This window comes from Pristiophorus japonicus, chromosome 9, assembly GCF_044704955.1.
Source record: "Pristiophorus japonicus isolate sPriJap1 chromosome 9, sPriJap1.hap1, whole genome shotgun sequence".
Classification (NCBI taxonomy): Eukaryota; Metazoa; Chordata; class Chondrichthyes; family Pristiophoridae; genus Pristiophorus; species Pristiophorus japonicus.
In genome coordinates, this window is record NC_091985.1 from 13,834,650 (window position 1) to 13,852,672 (window position 18,023).

Consider the following 18,023-nt stretch of genomic DNA (forward strand, 5'->3'; position numbering starts at 1 on the left):
GAGCGCTGCACTGTCGGAGGCGCCGTCTTTCGGTTGAGACGTTACACCGTTAAACGTCTGCTCTCTCAGGTCGACGTAAAAAAAAATCCCATGGCACTATTTTGAAGAAGAGCAGGGGAGTTATCCCCGGTGTCCTGGCCAATATTTATCCCTCAATCAACATAACAAAAAACAGATTCACATTGCTGTTTGTGGGAGCTTGCTGTGCGCAAATTTTCTGCTGCGTTTTCTACATTACAACAGTGACTACAGTCCAAAAAAAAAAGTACCTCATTGGCTGTAAAGCGCTTTGAGACACCCTGAGGTTGTGAAAGGTGCTATATAAATGCAAGTCTTTTGTTTTTTTTAAATGAGGAAATGAGCATGACATTGTTTAATGTAGAGAATACATCCGAACTGCGTGGTGGGTTGATATGGGAACAGGTGTTTGTCCATCGGGGTATGACGTGGCCATTTTGCGATCTTTTCTTTCCGTTATCAATGTAATTTTATTTATTTACAAGAAAAGTAATAATCTCTTGACAGATTTAATGGCAAGCTCCTGCTTTTATCTTGTCCTCGCATCCCCTCAGGCCCACTGTCCCTCATGGGTTCAGGAACTTGTTGCTGAGGAAATGACCTTTTGACCTTTTCTTGCAGTGGGGGAGGGGTTGGGTGGTGGAAAGGGGCCTCCTTGAAGCTTTGGCGAGTTAGAATGAATGTCAGATGGGTCGGAAGATCTTGTCTGGTTTGACTGGAATCGGCAGTTCTTTCCAGGCTCCACGCAATTGAACAGAAACAAAAACAACTTGCATTTATATAGCACCTTTAACGTATTATGAGATTTTAAAAATTGACACCGAGCCGCATAAGGAGAAATTAGCACAGGTGACCAAAAGCTTGGTCAAAGAGGTAGGTTTTAAGGAGCATCTTGAAAGAGGAAAGAGAGGTAGAGAGGTTTAGGCAGGGAGTTCCAGAGCTTGAGGCCTAGGCAACAGAAGGTACGGCCACCAATGGTGGAGCGATTGTAATCAGGGAAGCTCAGGAGGACAGAATTAGTGGAGCGCAGATATCTCTGGGCGGAGGGGGGAGGGGTTGAGGGGGTGGGAGAGATTACAGAGATGGGGAGGGGGTGAGGCCATGGAGGGATTTGAAACTCAGGATGAGAATTTTGAAACCGAGGCGTTGCTTGACCGGAAGCCAATGTAGGTCAGCGAGCACAGCGGGTGATGGGTGCGAGCTAGGACACGGGCAGCCGAGTTTTGGATCACCTCTAGTTTACGTAGGGTGGCATGTGGGAGGCCAGCCAAGAGTGCGTTGGAATCGTCAAGTCTAGAGGTAGCAAAGGCGTGGGTGAGGGCTTCAGCAGTGGATGAGCCGAGGCAGGGTTGGAGACGGGCGATGTTACGGAGGTGGAAATAGGCGGTCTTAGTTATGCCGTGGATATGTGATCGCAAGCCTTGCAATAATAAAAAAAAAAGTCTTGCCAACAATCTCCCCCTCCGCCCCCCCACCCCCCAGCCCACAGTCCCAGACCCCCGCTATCCTCCTTCCACAAGCAGCCCTCCTAGAACCCAACTTCTGCCAAGGCATTGATGTAAACGTGTTGTGACAGCTCACTAGGCAGCCTTGGCAGCATTCCCGTACATGCAGGATTCCAGTGTTTTTCAGTCAGCTCAGGGAAAGGAACGGAAAAGTGCTGATTGGCTGCCTTTTCTCCTTCAGCTTGCATGGTGCTGAAGTTTTCCGATCGCGTTTGCCCGGTTGCTATGGGGCCAGGACAGCATCGGCTGATCGCTGTCCCTTCTCCAGCCCTCTGTCGCACGCCCCTGCCAAGCGCACAAGAGTTGGCATCGCATCACGGAAGGTCTGGGTTCGTTCGCTCGAGCGAAGACGCTTTATCTGATCTTGTACCTTGGTTTTGTTTGCATTAAGGAGCTCCGATACTCCGCAGTCTGAATCTGGACCCCCCCTACCCCAACCCACACATCTCTCATTTCTCCGCAAGGGCCAGAGCAAAGGGTTGACCAGGGAGAGAGAGAGAGAGAGAGAGAGAGACATTCCGGACACGAGAAATTCCCGTTCTTTCATGCTCCGCCCAAGAGCTGGGTCATCTCTCTGCTTTCATGCTCAATGCATTTCTTTCCGATAAAGTGCGACATCCCCACCGACACCTGGGAGTCCCTGACCAAAGACTGCCCTAAGTGGAGGAAGTGCATCCGGGAGGGCTCCGAGCACCTCGAGTCTCGTCGCCGAGAGCATGCAGAAAGCAAGTGCAGGCAGCGGAAGGAGCGTGCGGCAAACCAGACTCCCCACCCACCCTTTCCTTCAACCACAGGTCTGTCCCACCTGTGACAGAGACTGTGGTTCTCGTATTGGACTGTAATTCTTCCTCGATACGGAGGGATCGCCTGTGATGATGCTTTCTTTCTCCAGAGGCTTAAGCACATAATCCAGGCCGGCATTACCCTGAGGAGGTGCCGTCTTTCGGGTGAGACGTTAAACCGAGGCCCCCCCCCCGACCCCGCCTGCTCTCTCGGGCGGATGTAAAAGAACCCGCGGCACTATTTTGAAGAAGAGCAGGGGAGTCATCCCTGGTGTCCTGGCCAATATTTATCCCCTGGCCAACAGCCGAAGCTGATGATGCTGTCTGTGGGATCTTGCTGTGCGCACATCGGCTGCCGCGTTTCCCTACATTACCTCGCAAGTACTTCATTGGCTGTAAAGCGGTCGTGGGGCGTCGCGGGTTTGTGTAATTCGCTATATAAATGCAAGTTCTTTCTTTCCTTCAAGTGCAAATACTGCGTGCCGCAGAACGAACAACGGGAAGAGCTACAAGTTCAGCCGTGTCATGAGAACCTTGCTGCAGCTGATTGTGTTGCCTTCAGCACAGATTGATTGAATTACTGCCTTATAATAGATACGGGATATGTGTGCTTTTCATACGGTGAAACCAGACCCCATATCACTACATCTAAGGTCACATGGCACAATTGTGGACACCTGTGAGAGGTAGTTTTATACCCTGGCCCTCTCCTGAACAAAACACTCACTTAACACCAGCAATAAGTAGTCTGACACCCTCTCTCAATCTCACCCTCCACCTCTCCCTCCCAGCACCTTTCCATCTTGCTCACTCCTCACTTCTCTCCTTCTTCCTGACGGTCTTTCTCAATGTTATTATCATCAAGTATATCATCATTTAAATTATTATTTAAATGGTGAGAGACTACAAAGTGCTGCAGTACAGAGGGACCTGGGGGTCCTTGTGCATGAAACACAAAAAGTTAGTATGCAGGTACAGCAAGTAATCAGGAAGGCAAATACAATGTTGGCCTTTATTGCAAGGGGGGGTGGAGTATAAAAGCAGAGAAGTCCTGCTACAACTGTACAGGGCATTGGTGAGGCCACACCTGGAGTACTGCGTACAGTTTTGGTCTCTGTATTTAAGGAGGGATATACTTGCATTGAAGGCAGTTCAGAGAAGGTTCAGAAGGTTGATTCCTGAGATGAAGGGGTTGTCATATGAAGAAAGGTTGAGCAGGTTAGGCCTATACTCATTGGAGTTTAGAAGACTGAGAGGTGATCTTATTGAAAGGTATAAGATTCTGAGGGGGCTTGACAGGGTAGATGCAGAGAGGATGTTTCCTCTCGTGGGGGTATCTAGAACTAGGGGGCATAGTTTCAGATTAAGGGGTCGCCCATTTGAAACGGAGATGAGGAAGAATTTCTTCTGAGGGTTGTGAATCTGTGGAATTCTCTGCCCCAGAGAGCTGTGGAGGCTGGGTCATTGAATATATTTAAAGTGGAGATAAATAGGATTTTTGAATGATAAGGGAGTCAAGGGTTATGGGGAGCGGGCAGGGAAATGGAGTTGAGGCCCAGATCAGATCAGCCATGATCTATTGAATGGTAGAGCAGGCTCGAGGGTCCAAATAGCCTGTTCCTGTTCCTATTTCTTATGTTCTTTCAGGAATATTAGGAACAGGAGGAGGCCATTCAGCCCCTCGAGCCTTCATTCAATTAAATCATGGCCGGTCTGTTGCTCAACTCCATCCACCTGCCTTAGCTGCATATCCCTTGATAGCCCCTGCCCAACAAAAATCTAGTGACTTTATCAGTCTTGCGTGCTTAAATCCCTGGACTGGGACTTGAACCCACAACATTCTGACTCAGAAGTGAGAGTGCTACCCACTGAGCCACAGCTGACACCCAAAACAAGCTAAACTGATGCGGTCCCCAAAGCAGTGGTACAAATCCTGGAATCCCGTGTAATTAAAATCATAGAATGGTTACAACACAGAAGGAGGCCATTCGGCCCATTGAGCCCGTCCCGGCTCACTGCAAGAGCACCTCAGCTAGTCCCACTCCCCCTGCCCTTTCCCCGTAGTCCTAGAATTTTTTTTTCCTTCAGGTACTTATCCAACTCCCTTCTAAAAGCCGTAATTGAGTCTGCCTCCACCACCCTTTCCGGCAGCGCATTCCAGATCCTAACCACTCGCTGCGTAAAAAAGTTTTTTCCTCATGTCCCCTTTGGTTCTTCTGCCAATCACCTTAAATCTGTGTCCTCTGGTTCTCGATCCTTCTACCAATGGGAACAGTTTCTCTCTATCAGCTCTGTCTAGACCCCTCATGATTTTGAACACCTCCATCAACTCTCCTCCCAACCTTCTCTGCTCCAAGGAGAACAACCTCAGCTTCTCCAGTCTATCCACGTAACTGAAGTCCCTCATCCCTGGAATCCTTCTTGTAAATCTTTTCTGCACCCTCTCTAAGGCCTTCACATCCTTCCTAAAGTGCGATGCTCAGAATTGGACACAATACTCCAGTTGGGGCCGAACCAGTGTTTTATTATAACTTTCTTGCTTTTGTTCTCTATGCCTCTATTTATGAAGCCCAGGATCTTGTATGCTTTTTAAAACTGCTTTCTGAACCTTCAACGATTTGTGCGCATATACCCACGCCCCCCCCAGGTCTCTCTGCTTCCTTTAGAATTGTGTCCTTCAGTTTATATTTCTCATCCTTGTACATCCCTGTCTGGAGAAAAAATAAAACAGGGAAGGTGGCTCAACCGTGGCTAACAAGGGAAATTAAGGATAGTGTTAGATCCAAGGAAGAGGCATATAAATTGGCCAGAAAAAGCAGCAAACCTGAGGACTGGAAGAAATTTAGAATTCAGCAGAGGAGGACAAAGGGTTTAATTAGGAGGGGGAAAATAGAGTATGAGAGGAAGATTGCTGAGAACATAAAAACTGACTGCAAAAGCTTCTATAGATATGTGAAGAGAAAAAGATTAGTGAAGACAAACATAGGGCTCTTGCAGTCAGATTCAGATGAATTTATAATGGAGAACAAAGAAATGGCAGACCAGTTGAACAAATACTTTGGTTCTGTCTTCACGAAGGAAAACACAAATAACCTTCCGGAAATACTAGGAAACTGAGGGTCTAGTGAGAAGGAGGAACTGAAGGAAATCCTGATTAGGCGTGAAATTGTGTTAGGAAAATTGATGGTATTGAAGGCCGATAAATCCCCAGGGCCTGATAGTCTGCATCACAGAGTACTTAAGGAAGTGGCCCTAGAAATTGCATTGGTGATCAATTTTGAACAGTCTATCGACTCTGGATCAGTTCCTATGGCCTAGAGGGTAGCTAATGTAACCCCACTTTTTAAAAAAGGGAGGGAACGAGAAAGCAGGTAATTATAGACCAGTTAGCCTGACATCAGTAGTGGGGAAAATGTTGGAATCAGTTATTAAAGTTGAAATAGCAGCGCATTTGGAAAGCAGTGACAGGATCGGTCCAAGTCAGCATGGATTTATGAAAAGGAAATCATGCTTGACAAATCTTCTAGAATTTTTTGAGGATGAAACTATTAGAGTGGACAAGGGAGAATCAGTGGATGTGGTGTATTTGGACTTTCAAAAGGCTTTTAACAAGGTCCTACACAAGAGATTGGTGTGCAAAATTAAAGCACATGGTATTGAGGGTAATGTACTGTCGTGGATAGAGAACTGGTTGGTAGACAGGAAGCAGAGAGTCGGGATAAACGGGTCCTTTTCAGAATGGCAGGCAGTGACTAATAGGGTGGCGCAGGGCTCAGTGCTGGGACCCCAGCTATTTACAATATACATTAATGATTTAGATGAAGGAATTGAGTGTAATATCTCCAAGTTTGCGGATGACACTAAGCTGGGTGGCGGTGTGAGCTGTGAGGAGGACGCTAAAAGGCTGCAGGGTGACTTAGACAGGTTAGGTGAGTGGCAGTTGCAGTATAATGTGGATAATGTGTGGTTATCCACTTTGGTGGCAAAAACATGAAGGCAGAATATTATCTAAATGGCGACAGATTAGGAAAAGGGGAAGTGCAATGAGACCTGGGTGTCATGGTACATCAGTCATTGAAAGTTGGCATGCAGGTACAGCAGGCGGCGAAGAAGGCAAATGGTATGTTGGCCTTCATAGCTAGGGGATTTGAGTACAGGGGCAGGGAGGTCTTACTGCAGTTGTACAGGGCCTTGGTGAGGCCTCACCTGGAATATTGTGTTCAGTTTTGGTCTCCTAATCTGAGGAAGGACATTCTTGCTATTGAGGGAGTGCAGCGAAGGTTCACCAGACTGTTTCCTGGGATGGCAGGACTGACATATGAGGAGAGACTGGATCGACTGGGTCTGTATTCACTGGAGTTTAGAAGGATGAGAGAGAATCTCATAGAAACATATAAAATTCTGATGGGACTGGACAGCTTAGATGCTGGAAAAATGTTCATGATGTTGGGAAAGTCCAGAACCAAGGGACACAATCTAAGGATAAGGGGTAAGCTATTTAGGACTGAAATGAGGAGAAACTTCTTCACTCAGAGAGTTGGTAACCTGTGGAATTCCCTACCGCAGAGAGTTGTTGATGCCAGTTCATTGGATATATTCAAGAGGGAGTTAGATATGGCCCTTATGGCTGAAGGGATCAAGGGGTATGGAGAGAAATCAGGAAAGGGATACTGAGGTGAATGATCAGCCATGATCTTATTGAATGGTGGTGCAGGCTCGAATGGCCGAATGGCCTACTCCTGCACCTATTTTCTATGTTTCTTAATTCCAAAATGTATCACTTCGCACTTTTTTGCATTAAACTTCATCTGGCACATGTCTGCCCATTCCACCAGTCTGTCTATGTCATCCTCAAGTCTATCCTCCTCACTGTTCATTGCACTAAAATGGAATTGAACTAATTCAATGGCTGTATTTTAGTGGCCCTGGTACTGGGTTTGAATGCATGGTGGCGATTTGAGGGGGCGTTGCTCCCAGTTTCTGAAGCTGTTGACCGTTGTTGCTGGATTTCCTGTTCGTCAAGCTTGCTGTTAACACTCGCAGTCACTCTCTGGCTATATCGCGCTGGCCAGCTGCTGTCCTCCAACTTAAGGATGTTTATATCGATACTGTGCTCCGAGCACAATGCAGCCTGGACGCTCGGCAATGATGTAGGAAATTATGCAAAACCTTTATAAGCCACGAGTTTGAGCCCAGCTGGAGTATTGTGTCCAATTCTGGGCACCATGCGTTAGGAAGGATGTGAAAGGCTTTGGAGAGAGTGCAGGAGAGGAATGAGGGATTACATTTACGGGGATAGACTGGAGAAGCTGGAGTCCTTCACCTTGGGGCAGGGAAGGCTCAGAGCAGATTTGATAGAGGTATTCAAAATCATAGAGTAAATAATGAGCAACTGTTTGCAATGGCTGAAGGGTCGCTAATCAGAGGGCACAGATTTAAGGTAATTGGTAAAAGAATCAGAGGTGACATGAGGGGAAACATTTATATGCAACGAGTGGTTAGGGTTTGGAATGCACTGCCTGATCAGGCAGTGGATACAGATTCAATAGTAGCTTTCAAATGGGAATTGGATCACTACTTGAAGGAGAGTGCAGGGATATGGGGAAAGAGCGGGGAGTGGGACTTACTGGATTGCTCTTTGAAAGAGCCAGTGCAGACTCGATGGGCCGAATGGCCTCCTATACTGTACTATTCTGTGAGTCTATATAATGGGGATGAACTCCAGTGGTATCTAACCTTACTTGTGTCCCAAGAATAGAGATCAGGGTGTGAGCCTCTGTATAATGGCCCTTTAATGGCACATGGAGAGACACACATTTAATACAAAACCGGAGAGCGGGGCTTGGGGACTTCAGATTCTCATCCCGTGCTCTACCAGAGACCTGCTACCAATATCAAAGTGCCTGTTGTAAGCTGCCTCTGATAAAGAGCTGGAGCTGTACTCTCCTTACACGTGAGGTTAATATCTGCAGTTTGAGGAATTTTGTCACAGTATTGAAAAACCAGGCTGAGCTGCAGCTGTTTAGTGCCAAGTCGCAGTGAGGGTGCGAATGGTGTTTAGTAAGATCATCATCTCGAAACTGAAAATCCCACTTTCCCAAACCTGGCTGGATACTTCACTAACTCGCCCTTCTGTCTCCTTCACATTACCTGTGTGTGTGTGTGTGTGTGTGTGTGTCGGGGGGGTGTTTGTGTGTGTGTCGGGGGGGTGTGTATGTGTGTGTCGGGGGGGTGTGTATGTGTGTCTCGGGGGGGGGGGGCGGGTGTATGAGTGTGTTGGGGGTGTGTGTGTGTGTGTCGGGAGCTGTGTGTGTGTGTGTGTGTGTCGGGGCTGGGTGTGTGTGTGTGTGTGTGTGTGTGTCGGTTGTGTGTGTGTGTCGGGGGTATGTGTGTGTCGGGTGTGTGTGTGTCGGGGGGGTGTTGTGTGTTTGTGGAGTGTGTGTGTCAGGTGGGGGGTGTGGGGGTGTGTGTGTGTATTTGGGGGGGGTGGTGTGTTTGTGTTTGTCGGATGGGGGTGTGTGTGCGTGTGTATCGTGGGGGTGTGTGTGGGGGAGTGTGTGTGTGTTGGGGCGGGGTGCATGAGTCTTTCTGTGTCTCTTCTGGTTTATCTCTCTTTCTCCTTTCCTCTTTCTTTCTTTATTTTTCTCTCTTTCTCTCTCTCTCTCTCCCTTTCCCCATTTGCAAGTGGCCGTGTCTCCCACTATCTGTCTCCTTGTGTGTCTCCTTGTATTTTGTCTCGCAACTCTCTTCTCTCTGTCTCGCTCTCTATGTCTGTTTCTCTATCTCCCTCTTTCTCTCCCTCTCTCTTCTACTTTCTCTCTCTCTCCCTCCCTCTCCCTTTCTTTCTCCCACTCCCTCTCTCATTCTCTCTCTCTTGCTCTCTCTCCCTCACTCTGCCCCTCTTCCTCCCTCCCTCCCTCTTCCTCCCTCCCTCCCTCTTTCTCCCTCTCCCTCTCCCTTCCACTCTCTCTGCCTCAATCTCTCCCTCATTCCCTCCCTTTCTCTCCCTCCCTCCCTTTCTCTCTCTCTCTCTCAATCCCTCCCTCTCTCTGCCTCCCTATCTCTCCCCCCCCTCTCTCTCCCACCCCTCCCTTTCTCTCTCTGCCTCCCTCCCTCCCCCGCTTTCTCTCCCCCCTCCTCCCCCCCCCCCCTCTCTTCCTGCCTCTCCACAAGATGTATACTGCCGTTGCTCGATGAGTTATTTATCTTGGAGCAGATGCTCTCGACATGACCTCCTGGATGGTGTTGCTATCAGTTGCTGGGGATCGTGTTGAGAGAAGCATCTGCTGGTGGCCTAACCCTGGCCGACAGCAAATCCACTCTGTGCACTTACTGTAATACCCGATCATGATCAGCCCATTCACCACTTTAAACATGAATTGTCAACCCCAGTGGCTCGATAATAATCAAGGACGGGATGTCGAAGGGTGTTTGCCGTAAATGTAAGGCATTTCAATGTTTTCAGACCTCTGTCTCTTCCCCCTCCCCCTGCCCCCCCCCCCCCACCCTGCATACTCACTGAGCTTGTCACATTATCAGCTCTGAGTCAGCACGCTGAGGCTTCACACCTCACTTGCAGAGACGAGAGCACGGAACCTCAGTGTCAGCCGTGGCTCAGTGGGTAGCACACTCGTCTCCGAGTCAGAAGGTCGTGGGTTCAAAGTCCCCCTCCAGAGACTTGAGCACAAAAATCTAGGCTGACACACCCAGTGCAGTGCTGGGGCTGCACTGCCGGAGAGCCTGTTTTTCAGATGAGACGTTAAACTGAAGCTCAGTCTGCTCTCTCAGCTGGATGTAACAGATCCCATGTCAGCATGTCGAAGAAGAGCAGGGGAGTTATTTATCCCCAGTGTCCCTTCCCCAGTGTCCCTGGGGCCATTGTTTATCCCTCAATCAACATCACTAAAACATCGTTATCACGTTACTGTTTGTGGGAGCTTGCTGTGTGCAAGTTGGCTGCCTCGTTTCCCACATTACAACAGTGACGACACTTCAAAACGTACTTCATTGACTGTAAAGCACTTTGCGACATCCAGTGGTCGTGAAAGGCGCTATATAAATGCAAGTCTTCCTTTTCTTTCAGTATTGGCTCATGTGGAGCATAAACACTGGCACAGGCCAGTGACCTGTTCCTGTGCTGTACATTCTATTTAATGTATTGAGGGAGTGCTGTATTTTCATGAGAGACACCTTTTTAGACTTGAAACCGCGTCTCTCTCTCTCTCTCCTCTCCCTCTTTGTCTCTCTGGATCCCTCCCTCTCTTCCTCCCTCCCACTCTCTACCTCTCTCATCCGTTCCCTACTTCTCTCCCTCTCTCTTCTCTCCTTCCCCCTCTCTCTTTCTCCCTTGCTCTACCCCCGTCTCTCCCTTCCCCTCTCTTTTCCCCTCCCTCTCCCTCCCCCTCTCTCTCTCTCTCCCTCCCCTCTCTCCCTCTCATGGCTGACCACCTTTTAGACTTGAAACCCCGTCTCTCCTTGTAATTTGTCTCCACCCACTCTCCCCACCCCCTCGCCATCTCTCCACCCCCCCTCGCCATCTCTCCACCCCCTCTCCCCATCTCTCACCCCTCTCCCCATCTCTCCCCCCCTCTCGCCAGCTCTCCACCCCCTCTCGCCATCTCTCCACCCCTCTCTCGCCATCTCTCCACCCCCTCTCGCCATCTCTCCACCCCCTCTCGCCATCTCTCCACCCCCTCTCCCCATCTCTCCACCCCCTCTCCCCATCTCTCCACCCCCTCTCCCCATCTCTCCACCCCCTCTCCTCCATCTCTCCACCCCCTCTCCCCATCTCTCCACCCCCTCTCTGCCATCTCTCCACCCCCTCTCGCCATCTCTCCCCTCTCCCATCTCTCCACCCCCTCTCCCCATCTCTCCACCCCCTCTCCCCATCTCTCCACCCCCTCTCCCCATCTCTCCACCCCCTCTCCCCATCTCTCCACCCCCCTCTCCCCATCTCTCCACCCCTCCCCTTCCCCCCTCTCCCCATCTCTCCACCCCCTCTCCCATCTCTCCACCCCCTCTCCCCATCTCTCCACCCCCTCTCCCCATCTCTCCACCCCCTCTCCCCATCTCTCCACCCCCTCTCCCCATCTCTCCACCCCCTCCGCCATCTCTCCACCCCCTCTCGCCATCTCTCTCCACCCCCTCTCGCCATCTCTCCACCCCTCTCGCCATCTCTCCACCCCCTCTCGCCATCTCTCCACCCCCTCTCGCCATCTCTCCACCCCTCTCGCCATCTCTCCACCCCCTCTCGCCATCTCTCCACCCCCTCTCCCCATCTCTCCACCCCCTCTCCCCATCTCTCCACCCCCTCTCCCCATCTCTCCACCTCCTCTCGCCATCTCTCCACCCCCTCTCGCCATCTCTCCACCCCCTCTCCCCATCTTTCCACCCCTCTCCCATCTCTCCCACCCCCTCTCCCCATCTCTCCACCCCCTCTCCCCATCTCTCCACCCCCTCTCCCCATCTCTCCACCCCCTCTCCCCATCTCTCCACCCCCTCTCCCCATCTCTCCACCCCTCTCCCCATCTCTCCACCCCCTCTCCCCATCTCTCCACCCCCTCTCCCCATCTCTCCACCCCCTCTCGCCATCTCTCCACCCCTCTCGCCATCTCTCCACCCCCTCCGCCTTCTCTCCACCCCCTCTCGCCATCTCTCACCCCCTCTCGCCATCGCTCCACCCCCTCTCCCCATCTCTCACCCCTCTCCCCATCTCTCCACCCCCTCTCCCCATCTCTCCACCCCCCTCCCCATCTCTCCCCCCCTCTCCCCATCTCTCCACCCCCTCTCTCCATCTCTCCACCCCCTCTCCCCATCTCTCCACCCCCTCTCCCCATCTCTCCACCCCCTCTCCCCATCTCTCCACCCCCTCTCCCCATCTCTCCACCCCCTCTCCCCATCTCTCCACCCCTCTCCCCATCTCTCCACCCCCTCTCCCCATCTCTCCACCCCCTCTCCCCATCTCTCCACCCCCTCTCCCCATCTCTCCACCCCCTCTCCCCATCTCTCCACCCCCTCTCCCCATCTCTCCACCCCCTCTCCCCATCTCTCCACCCCCTCTCCCCATCTCTCCACCCCCTCTCCCCATCTCTCCACATCTCTCCACCCCCTCTCCCCATCTCTCCACCCCCTCTCCCCATCTCTCCACCCCCTCTCCCCATCTCTCCACCCCCTCTCCCCATCTCTCCACCCCCTCTCCTCATCTCTCCACCCCCTCTCCCCATCTCTCCACCCCCTCTCCTCATCTCTCCACCCCCTCTCCCCATCTCTCCACCCTCACTCCCCATCTCTCCATCCCCTCTCCCCACCCCCACTCCCCATCTCTCCACACCCTCTCCCCCTCTTTCCACACCCTCTCCCCATCTCTCCACCACCTCTCCTCTCCCCCATCTCTCCATGCCCTTACCCCTGAGCTGAATGTAAGAGATCCCATGGCACTGTTGCGCAGGGGAGTGATCCCCGGTGTCCTGGCCAATATTTATCCCCCAATCAACATCACTAAAAACAGATTATCTGGTCATTATCACATTGCTGTTTGTGGGATCTTGCTGAGCGCAAATTGGCTGCCGTGTTTCCCACATTACAACAGTGATTACACTTTAATGAAGACTGCATTGGCTGTAAAGCCCTCTGGGATGCCTTGAGGTTGTGAAAGGCGCTATATAAAGACAAGTCTTTATTTTACTAACTATTGGATCAGCCAATAAATCATGTCCTTTGGTTCTGATCTGTAATTACTTCATTTTTTCATCCCCCTACAAAACGTAAATTGCTGCAGGTAAAGAATGATCCCTGAAACTGAAGCAAATGAACAAATTAGCGCAACGTGGCCTGTGTGCATTCTACATAAACAGTTCTGCTATTTCGGGCGTGTGGTGATGTGCAGTGTTGACAACCATACTGATCCACCCTCTGAACGCTTGTCGCTCAGCTCCCACCCTGGGATTTGATGCGGGCAGTGACAAATATAACCCAATGGAGAGTCGAACCCTCGTCGACACTTGACCGAGGTGACAAGGCCTCTGCGGGCGGGGAGAGAGAGAGTAAGAGAAGGGTTTTGGGCCTTGAGCATCATTGCTGGAGCTGGCAGAGAGGACAGGTTGGAGACAGCTGGTCAATGGATAACGAAGTCACTGACCGACGTTGGACGTGGAGCAAGTGGCTTAATCTCCTCGAACCCCTGGTACCCGACTGACGTCGGTGCTATTTGTGTGGCACAGTCAGTCTAGTTGCCTGTTTTTCTCTCCTTGCCGGTTTTTCTTTTCCCTTTCCACTTCTCCTCCGAAGGTGTTGACTCCTTTTCAGGCTTTGGTACCACAGGAACCAGCTGCCTTCCCCCATCCCCTCTCGTATCTTGTCAACACAGAACTTCCTTCCCGGGTCAGCCTTGGAAGCAAACGTTAGGGGGTGGGCGCTCTGCGTCGTTAGGGTACAGTAGTGTCGTGGTTATGTTGCTGGACTAGTGAACCAAAGGTCTGGACTAATAATCTCAGAGAATTCAGCTAAAAAAAGAGTACGGAATCCTGGGCTTTATAAATAGGCATAAGAGTGCAAAAGCAAGGAAGTTATGATACACCTTTATAAACCGCTGGTTCGGCCTCATCATGGGCAGTCCCTCCAAATCGAGGAAGCCTTGCTTCCACTCTAAAAGCGAGTTCGCAGGTGACTGAACAGTCCAATATGGGAATTGCAGTCTCTGTCACAGGCGGGACAGACAGTCGTTGAGCAAAAGGGTAGGTGGGGAGTCTGGTTTGCCGCACGCGCCTTCGCTTGGTTTCTGCATGCTCGCGACGACGAGACTCGAGGTGCTCAGCACCCTCCCGGATGCTCTTCCTCCACTTAGGGCGGTCTTGGGCCAGGGACCCCCAGGTGTCGGTAGGGATGTTGCACTTTATCAAGGAGGCTTTGAGGGTGTCCTTGAAATGTTTCCTCTTCCCATCTGGGGCTCACTTGCCGTGTAAGAGTTTCCGAGTAGCGCGTTTGCTTTGGGAGTCTTGTGTCGGGCATGCGAACAATGTGGCCTCAACTGGAGTACTGTGTCCAATTCTGGGCACCGCAATTTTAGGAAGGATGTGAAGGCCTTGGAGAGGGTGCAGAAAGGATTTACGAGAATGGTTCCAGGGATGAGGGACTTCAGTTACGTGAATAGACTGGAGAAGCTGGGTTTGTTCTCCTTGGAGCAGAGAAGGTGGAGAGGAGATCTGCTGGAGGTGTTCAAAATCATGAGGGGTCTGGACAGAGCTGATAGAGAGAAACTGTTCCCATTGGCGGAAGGGTCGAGAACCAGAGGACACAGATTTAAGGTGCTTGGCAAAAGAACCAAAATCGACCTGAGGAAAAAAGTTTTTACGCAGCGAGTGGTTATGATCTGGGAAAAGGTGGTGGAGGCAGACTCAATTGTGGCTTTCAAAAGGGAATTGGATAAGTACCTGAAGGGAAAAGTTAGACATCCCAAGGTGTTTCACAGGAGCCACACAAGGAGAAATGAGGGCAGGTGACCAAAAGCTTGAGCGAAGAGGTAGGTTTTAAGGAACCTCCTAAAGTAGGAGAGAGGGGCGGACAGGTTTAGTGAGGGAATTCCAGGCCTTAATTAAAAGTTTCAATGGGGGATGCACAAGAGGGCAGAATTGGAGAGGGGCAAAGATGGCAGAGTACTGAAGGGCTGGAAGAGGTGACAGAGATAGAGAGGGGCGAGGCCACGGAAGGATTGGAAACCTTCTGACTCCGCGGCGAGAGTGCTTACCCACTGAGCTACGACTCACACATCGATTTCAAGCTTGCTCAAAGGAGGGAAGAAAAACAGGTTTCTAAAGTAAATGCATTTAAAAATAGCAGCAAAATAGTAAAACGTTGTAAAATAATAGCGCACAGCCCACCTAGACAGTGGTACAGCACCGTTTCTTGAAGCAGAAATCGAATGCAAATTAGCTTAAAAAAAACAAACCTACGTGGTTGTGTTTTAGAAACGGCATGCATGCACGGATCGAATACGCGTCCATGGCAGCACAGGCTGATCACTTGGGCAGAATTTGTACACCCGATTTCACAGCCTTGGTAACTGGGGAGATTGAAGACGGAAATGCATTCAAAAGCCAATGGTGGAGGAGGAGGCAAAGATAAGACCCTCGCTCCCAATTGGCGACTGCATCAACGCATTGGGAGGGCGCTCAGTGTGTTGCAACTGAGGCCGTGCATCACCGAGCAGACCAGGCCTCCAGCAGACCAGTCGCTGGAAAAATACCACCAACGATGTCTCTGCAAGATCCGACAAATCCCCTGGGAGGTCAGACGCACCAACGTTGGTGTCCTCGTCCAGGCCAACGTCCCCAGCATTGAAGCACTGACCACACTCGATCAGCTCCGCTGGGCAGGCCACATTGTCCGCATGCCAGACACGAGACTCCCCAAAGCGAGCGCTCTACTCGGAACTCCTTCACGGCAAACGAGCCAAAGGTGGGCAGTGGAAATGTTACAAGGACACCCTCAAAGCATCCCTGATAAAGTGTGACATCCCCACCGACACCTGGGAGTCCCCGGCCAAAGACCGCCCTAAGTGGAGGTAGTGCATCTGGGAGGGCGCTGAGCACCTCGAGTCTCATCGCTGAGAGCATGCAGAAATCAAGCGCAGGCAGCGGAAAGAGCGTGCGGCAAACCAGTCCCACCCTCAACGACTATCTGTCCCACCTATGACAGAGTCTGTGGCTCTCGTATTGGACTGTTCAGCCACCAAAGAACTCACTTCAGGAGTGGAAGCACATCTTCCTCGATTCCGAGGAACTGCCTATGATGATGATGATGATGATGATGTTGTCTGTGTTGCCATGGGAATACTTAACGACGTCGTACCAGTTCAGTCTTTCCTTCACTACCTCCGTCACCTCGAAAGAAAGGGGAAAAAAAAGAAAGACTTTCATTTTTACAGTGTCGATCTCGACCCAATGTGCTTTATCCAAAACTCGGCAACTCGTATCCTAACTCGCACCAAGTCCCGCTCACCCATCACCCCTGTGCTCGCTGACCTACATTGGCTCCCAGTCCGGCAACAGCTTGATTAAAAAAATTCTCATCCCTGTTTTCAAATCCCTCCATGGCCTCGCCCCTCCCTATCCCTGTAATCTCCTCCAGCCCCACAAACCCCCTGCCGAGATCTCTGCGCACCTCCAATCCTGGCCTCTTGAGCATCCCTGATTATAATCGCTCAACCATCGGTGGCCGTGCCTCCTGTTGCCTAAGCCCCAAGCTCTGGAACCCCCTCCCGAAACCTCTCTACCTCTCTCTCTCTCTCCTCGGTTTAGGTGTTCCTTAAAACCTACCTCTTTAACCAAGCTTTGGGTCACCTGTCTCAATATCTCCTTATGTGGCTCGGTGTCAAATTTTGTTTGACAAACGCTTCTGTGAAGCGCCTTGGGACGTTTTACTACATTAAAGTCACTATATAAATGCAAGTTGTTGGTGTTACAACGATGGAGTACTTTCGAAGTGTAGTCACTGATGTAATGTAGGAAACACAGCAACGTCCCACATGAATGTGGGGAAGAGTAGACGGGGAGGGAGGAGTGAGAGAGGTCGTGATGCTTCCTGCTGTCAAACAGCCTCATTAGTGAGGATCGTATGTGCCTAATGGTCGTTGGGACCAAATATGGTCACATTTGGTGTTCCTTAGCAAATTTGGAGAACTTGATTCACATGCTTCATCTATGAAGATTGATGAGTAGCGAGGGCACATTAAGAGAGCTCAGTTAGTAACCCCTTGTGAGCGCAGAAGATCGCCATTGATTTTTTTTTCAAAGATATACTTTATTCATATAAAATTTTCACAAAATAGTTCAGTACCTTGTGGTCAGCAATTCCATACAATTCGTTTGGATGCTGACAGCAGTTCGATACATTTCATTTCAAGGTACAGTTTAGTACAATCCGTAAATCACGTTACATGTAGTACTGTGCAAATAAGGGTATTTCATGGAGCAGATAAGAACATGACATTACATTCCAGGATACATTTCAATACCGATCACAAATCACGTTACATGTAGCACGATGCAGATGAAAGCAGTACGCGGAACGGACGAGAATACATTTACGTTTCTTTACAAGTTACGAAACACTGCCCAACCCGTCCCCAGCCATGAGCCGAGGTTCCATTCGGCACTCCGCCACCATTCAATCACCCTGCCTTACCCACCCACCAGTCTCCTGTGTGGAACCGGCCTTAAATATGCAAATCGCACATTGACGATGTCATCAGGGCTGATCTGCCATTTTAGCCTGAGGCCTGAGCGAGGATGGGGGGGGGGTGGAGGGGTTGGTGGGGCAGTTTTGGCCTCCCCGGTAGGGCAAACCAGCTGGAAAGAGCAGCCAGTCCGAGAAGCAAAGTACGTTTTAAAACAATGTTTATCCTGTAAGATTAGGATGACAGATAACACAGGTTTGGAGCTGCCTGTTATCAATTATTTATGTTCACGCTGTTCAAGTCGCTTTAGCTGTTGTACCAGGGAATGAATCTTCAATTCTAACACCAGTCTGAAGAGACTTTTTGGCCTCAAGTTTTTTCTTCCAATGCACGATTTCTTACCGTCCCTACAAGACAATCTTGGGCATATTCAATCCCCCCTTTGCCTGAGTGGGTTTCCGTTCCCGCAGCACTCGCCGTGTGCTGGGGACCGGACCCCCCACCCCGGGCAGCTGCTTCCCACCAACCACCTTGGGTGAGAAATCG

At 50.6% G+C, this 18,023-nt stretch overlaps 1 protein-coding gene across 8 annotated transcripts in view; it reads left to right on the top strand.

Annotated features, from left to right (window-relative positions):
* The window catches only part of hivep2a (HIVEP zinc finger 2a), a 238,518-nt gene that overhangs the window by 167,120 nt on the left and 53,375 nt on the right, over window positions 1-18,023 (top strand). The gene's annotated exons all lie outside the window — the stretch shown is intronic.